The 7,281-nt window shown below is 38.3% G+C and overlaps 1 pseudogene; it reads left to right on the forward strand.

Annotated features, from left to right (window-relative positions):
- The first annotated feature begins 490 nt into the window (after positions 1 to 490).
- On the forward strand, positions 491 to 3,708 carry LOC103428666 (bifunctional dihydroflavonol 4-reductase/flavanone 4-reductase-like; annotated as a pseudogene).
- Positions 3,709 to 7,281: the final 3,573 nt, after the last annotated feature.

Here is a 7,281-nt window from a genome sequence, read left to right on the forward strand (position 1 = left end):
TAATCCTCAACAATCGGTCCAACCGAAGACATTGAGAGAGCCGTTCAAAAGAACAGTTACAATCTAGAGTGAATGGCTTTCCAAAGCCATCACGAGCAGCCATCACTTCAACTTGCAGAGAAAGGTAATATGGTCATATCGTCTCGCAAAGTAGCCACAAAGTTGCCATCACAGTCTCTTACAATTCCACCAACTCCACCCAAACTGATACCAGGACCCATCAATAGTTAACTTGAGTCTACCACTAGGATTGGACCCTTACAAGACAGGTGAATGATCTCTGTTCGCTGCAGTTCCAGAGAAGGCAACTCTGCTAAATATTCTCGACACCAACTCAACAGACCAATAGTCGAAGAACTAGAAAATCAACAACCACGCACGTGATGACGCCACGCTGAAGCTGAGATACAAAAGAAAACGCGTGCGGGAGCGGGTTAGGCTGCCAGTGGTAGCTGGGGGGTCGCAGTCCTCGTTCCCAAACCTTTATAAACTAGCAACTCTTCACTGAGCAGCATACGCCCTCTTTTGGATATTCTTCCAAGTTTCTATTTTCCAACTTTAGTGAAATATACTTCAGTAAGCACGTACACAGATTCAACAGAAGATATGGGATCGAAGTCTGAATCCGTTTGTGTCACTGGCGCGTCCGGTTTCATCAGCTCCTGGCTCGTCATGAGACTCCTCGAGCGCGGTTACACCTTCCGTGCCACCGTGCGTGACCCCAGTACGTCTATATATCTTACATTTTGCTTTTTGACTTTTCGGCTTTCATAAGTATTTGATTAGAGTTAATGTTTTGTGATTTTATTTATGGACTGCAGCGAATCAAAAGAAGGTGAAGCATCTGTTGGACTTGCCGAAGGCGGAGACGCACCTGACGCTGTGGAAGGCGGATCTGGCGGGCGAGGGAAGCTTTGATGAAGCCATACAAGGCTGCACCGGAGTGTTCCATGTTGCTACACCTATGAACTTTGAGTCCAAGGACCCCGAGGTATCATGCATGCATGCATGCGCAAAGAAAAAATGATTCATATACTATATATACTGCTGTACGTAGTAATACGAATAGGGAAATTTAAACTCGTATCAAAAGATAAAGTACCGAGAAGTGGTAACTAAAACAAGAATAAGATAATGGAAAACTAAATTTTGTATGGTTTGACAGAACGAAGTGATCAAGCCAACAATCAATGGACTTTTGGACATCCTGAAGGCATGCCAGAAAATCAAAACAGTTCGAAGGTTGGTGCTCACATCCTCAGCAGGGGAACCGGATCCCAATAATTTGAGCCTAAGGATCAGTAAATCAGGATCGTTGAAATTTGATCAAACGGCTACAAACAGGGACATGTCTAAAAGTTATAATAATTGTAGTCGTTTGATCAAATTTCAACGGCCCGGATTCATTGGTTAGTGGGCTCAGATTATTGGGATCTGGAGGAGATCCGTTTCCCTCAGTAGGAACCATTATTATGGAAGAGCACAAAAAGTCGGTCTACGACGAATCCAACTGGAGCGACTTGAATTTTGCCGCTCCATCAAGATGACTGGTTGGGTAAATAAACATGATCGATTTGTTATTGGTATTTCAAAATAATAGTCGCAAACAATACATATTCTAAATTTAACCTACTTTGTTCAGATGTACTTCGTCTCCAAGACTCTAGCTGAGCAAGCTGCATGGAAATATGCCAAAGAAAACATTGATTTCATCACCATTATCCCAACTCTTGTGATTGGTCCATTTCTCATGTCATCCATGCGACCGAGAAATTTTTAATTGTAATGGGAACACAAGTGGTACACCACATGTTTTAATAAGAGAGGTGAGAAATTTTATTTTTTAAGTTATTAATTTTTTAGCACATATGTCCTACCATTTATATAGTGACACGTAGTGTACCATCCCATGTACGGTCATACAGAAAAATCTCTCCATGCCATTGAGCCTTATCATTGGACTTTCACCAATCACACGTAAAATTAAAATATCACTCGAATAAAAGAAATAAGTGTTGTATAGTTCTATTGTTAATTATTAACCTATGAAATAAGTGTTGTATAGTTCTATTGTTAATCATTAACCTATGTAATTAACATCAAATTATTTAATTATGGCTAAATCGCCAAAATTGTTCCTGACATTTGCATAACTCATCACTTTGGTCTCTTAGATTCCAAATCGATAAAAGTGGTCCCTGAGATTGTCCACCATCCATCATTTTGGTCTTTCCGTTAAAAACTCCGTTAAGTGTCCCGAAGCTTTTGGCCGAAAGTTTGAGCAATTTTCAAAGCTTTGTAACTCAATCGTTTCTTAACCAAATTTGACCCATAATATATCAAAATGAAGATAGAAAAATGTAGAATAAGATTATACCTATTTCGAAGCCCAAAGGTTGCCAAGAGATGGCCGGAAAATAGCCTCAAAGTTGACTGATCCGAATGAAAACTTGAAAACTTGAAAACTAGCCGGAAACTGGGTAAATTTTAAATGTTCGTAACTTCTTCAATACTCAACAAAATCAAGTGATTCAAAAACGAAAATCATACTTCTCGAGATAAAGAGAATGATACCTTTTTTGACGGCCAAACCACGGCGATATAGCAGTTGAAAAAGGTATCATTCTCTTTGTCTCGTCGAGAAGTATGATTTTCATTTTTGAATCACTTGATTTTGTTGAGTATTGAAGAAGTTATGAACGTTTAAAGTTTACCCAGTTTCCGGCAAGTTTTTCAGTTTTCGCTCCGACCAGTCAACTTTGAGGCTATTTTCCAGCCATCTCCGGCAACCATTGGGCGTCTAAATAGGTATAATCATATTTTACACTTTCCTATCTTCATTTTGATATATTATGGGTCAAATTTGGTTAAGAAACGATTGAGTTACGAAGTTTTGAAAATTGCTCAAACTTCCGGCCAAAAGCTCCGAGAAACTTAATGGGGTTTTTAACGGAATGACCAAAATGATAATCACATTATGTAAATCTCAGGGACCACTTTTATCGATTTGGAATTTCAGGGACCAAAGTGATAAATTATGTAAATCTCAGGAACCATTTTGACGATTTACCCTTTAATTATTTCAGGAACTAAATCACATTATGGCATCATCAAGCAGGGGCAGTGTGTTCACTTGGATGACCTCTGCCTTTCTCACATCTATTTGTACGAGCATCTGAAAGCTGAGGGCCGCTACATTTGTTCGTCACATGATGCAACAATTCACGACCTTGTGAAAATGCTCAGAGAAAAATATATACCCCGCGTAGAATATTTCCATGAAGTAATTGCTAATCAATCCCTCCTAACCCTTAAGATAAATTAACCAATCAATTCTTTGTTACGCATATCATAATTGTTAACTAAACCCTAATGCAATGCAGGTTCGAGGGCATTGACGACAACTTAGATACTATTCATTTTTCTTCAAAGAAGTTGAGGGACATAGGGTTTGAGTTCAAGTACAGCTTGGAGGACATGTTTGTGGAGGCTGTTGATACGTGCCAGGCAAAGGGCTTGATTCCGATTCCGGCCGAGAAAACTGAGGCTGCAACGTCGTCGACGTCAAAATTGCCGGTTAAAATATTGATGAGTGATTAATGTTTGCACTTTGTGTCGAGGCTTAATCTCTGTTGTTTTACATTTGATGGCCTGGATTTGATCTATGTTGTTAAAAAGTTAATCTCCAATTAAGTATAATATTAGAAAGTGGGCGACTCAAATTATAATCAAGAAAAGTAACAGCCACAGCTCGAAGTTCACAACAAATGACGAAAAGTCCAACTGCCAAAAAAAAAAAATCTTTGTCGTGCACCATTTTAAGCGGGAAATAAATAGTACTCAAAGGTGAAACGGAATGGAAAGGATCCCCGATCTCTTCCTCTTAATCTATCAAGTTCAGAAATTCTGGTCATTGAAATTTGATTAAACAGTTAAAATTATTATAACTTTTAAAGTGGGCTCTTGTTTATAACCATTAGATCTAATTTCAATGGTCTGAATTTCCGGACTTGGTGGATTAGGAGGAAGGGATCCAGAGATGATCCATTTCCAAATAGAATGTCTACTAGTGCAAATAAATATTAGAAGCACTAGTAGACATTCTCTCTTGCTTGACCCTGGCTACGAGCATGGTGAAATTCCCCATAGCATCTTTGGGTACGAAAGTGATGGATAACCGTGGTTTACCACCAGCTATCCTCCTTTTAAAAAAGAAAAAGACTTATGTTGTTATGTGCAGTGGCGGATCCAAAAAAAATTATTTGGAGGGTCACATGGAAAAGTTCACAAACATTTTGTTGACCCTAAAAACTACCAAGCCTACGTGGCGCGCAAGCCGAGTAATCTACGAGCTAACTACGTCCTTCAGTGAATACGGGGCGTGCCAACTTGTCGGCCGAACTCGACCGAGGAGTAAAATTTGTTGATGTTGCGTTGGGTGCGCTGCTGACTTATGAATCTCGCGACTGCGGCCAAGGAAGGAACACTCTCGGCCTTCGGGTTCTAGAGCCTAAAGACAAGACTGCTGGTTCTGCGAAGTTCAATATCAAATTCGGCTTTCAATGTGCCGAATGTAATAACTTGTAACACCTCACTTCGCTGAGAAGGCTAATGAGATGACACCGACCAATAAGGATTCGGAAATCCTTCTCAACTGAGACTTGGATCGATAACCAACTGTTCTTGCCGCAGTGCTATTGATGCCAACGGAAGATGCTGCGAGATCAGCTGATTCTACGGCGACAGAGCTATCTATGCCGACTGAAGATATCACCGGTTGTTTTCACAGTGCTGTTGATGCCAACGGAAGATGTGTTAGTGAAAAGAGAAAATAAAAAATCTCAAAGTTGTTGAGAGAGTTTGCGCAGGGCAGTTGTGTGTTGAATTGGAGGGCCTCTTTGTGTTCCACGACCTCTTGTATTTATAGTGGCTGCATATCTGCTCGCAGCCTGATGGTATTTGGTAGAATTCAACTGCAACTCAACCTCTTGGAAGAGAGATTGATCCGCATGTCATCTTTCCTTCGTACGACTATCCGTCATTTATCACCCACTTTTAAATGGATAATAACAAACCAAAAAAACCTAATCCTATCAGCAACTTCCAAGTGACAAAGAACATTAACCAAAAATGATAATGACTATATCATGCATGGCTGACCACATTCAAGCACACGTGGAGGTCATCAATTTTTTCATGCAGACAAGCACACATGGTTGTCCAACTCCAATTTGGCATCCTCATCTTTATGAATGCACAATGCATTAATCTCTCTGCCAAGCAATATCCATTTTCCCAACCAATGCCGCAATGTATTAGGACTCTTGATAAAATACTCTGATGCTCTAATCCACCACACGTTTAAATTCCAAGAACCCCAAATCAAATTGAACTGTACTGCTCACTTTCAAGTTGAAGATATAATTTGCAACTCATCTTGTACAAGAAAATATCAAGATAATTCATTATTAAAAGATAATATCATGATTAAAACCACAATATATCCTCCAATTATCTTAACAATTCTGTCATCCAACGGTTGAGAACTATGTTCATCAACGACCTTGATTGCACGAGCCGATAGTGTAAAATCGGGTCCAAACACATTTCTTAGACACATGATAACCTTAAAAATTAAATCAGAGTTCCATTATTTATAACTTATAGAACAAATAACAATACAAGTTACAATAGTAAACGACGTGTTTTCATATTTTGAAAACGCTCCATCATAGCTTCATTATCAACAGAAGGAAAAACACTGATTTAAACTGGAAATCGCCGATTTCTCTACAAATCCTTCACTCCATATATGGAACCACATTCACAAGAAGTTGAAACGTCTTTCTATTCAGCAAACTAGAACGTATAGAAAAGTTTGCATGATGGTAAGAATTTGATTATTGGACGTAGATTTATTGACAAATTTTAGTTTTTGTGTTTGTTTGTACCATACGTCACTAATTCCTAAACTACCGAGTACTGGTCAACTTTAGGCCTTTAGGGACCCACTAAAAGACTCGTGTTGAGGCACCCCTGCCAAAGCACAAGGATTTCTCTCCAACCAAGAGGTCAATCACGATGCAACACGTGCCAACATTAGAATAAAGCTCCTAGAGTCGCACATAGACTGTGGACGAAAGCATGGGACTCTCCTCAACTATAGAAGGAGATTATTCTCCTACGATTAATCCCTAATGCCATCATTATACTTAATTCATTATTAGAACTCACTAATGATGATTATGCTTGAACCTGTTGGAAATTTTGAGTAGAAATTTCTTATGTGGGGTTTGTCCCACATTGACCATTCTCACAAGGTCTCCACGCTTTATAAGGCTTTATCTCTTATAGAAAGTGATTGGAAGATAGGCATTGGAGAAGCAAATTGGGCTCACCCTTGGGGTTGGGCTTTGGGGTGTGTTAATTAATTGGTAATTAATATATAATTAATTATCAAAAGATGGGCTCTAATAATTAAATTATTTAATTAATTATTTTTCGGATTTAATTAATTATTTTTAATTAAATTCAAATTTAATTAATTATTTATTTTTTATTAAAAGATTCATCATTTCAGATGAAGTCTGAGAGTTCTTTCTGAACACAGAGCAAAGCACCCATCTGAAGAGATGTCTCCCAACAGTCACACCCCATTCTCATACTTGTTGCAAACAGGCATTATACATTCATCTGCATGGCATTTAGAACACATAAAATAATCAACTTCATCTTCTACATTTCTAAACCCTCTTAAGGAGAGAACCACACTAAATTTGCCAGAAGTTAAATTTTTCGATGTTGGAATTTTAACTTGATCGTTGAATCCTGGATTCCTGGTGAAGCAGACATCCGTAGAACTACAAGCACAGAGTAGGGACGAAATTTCTGTTTCAAGGACATTGCGGTACGCAAGCCTTGATCTTCAAGTTGTCTGTTTTTATAATTTGTATTCTAGTTTATATTCTGTTAATTCCTATTGCATTTATTATTTATTAGCATATATAACTTATCACAGATTGTTGACATATATTCAACAGAACCTTTGTATTATGTAAATTCTACACCTCGTGGACGTAGCCAAACTTAGAATGAAACACATACATCTTGTTACCCTCACTAAGTGACCAGAACAACCTTGTGAAGGTCACGACTTTAAAACTTTACATAAGTCCATCTGATTTTGTGCATTTTATTTTCTTATTATTTACATAAGTCCATCTAATCTAACAAAATCTACAATTTAACCCAAATAAAAAAGAAAAATATAATACAAGAATA

This window comes from Malus domestica, chromosome 08 (assembly GCF_042453785.1).
Source record: "Malus domestica chromosome 08, GDT2T_hap1".
NCBI classification, from domain to species: domain Eukaryota; kingdom Viridiplantae; phylum Streptophyta; class Magnoliopsida; order Rosales; family Rosaceae; genus Malus; species Malus domestica.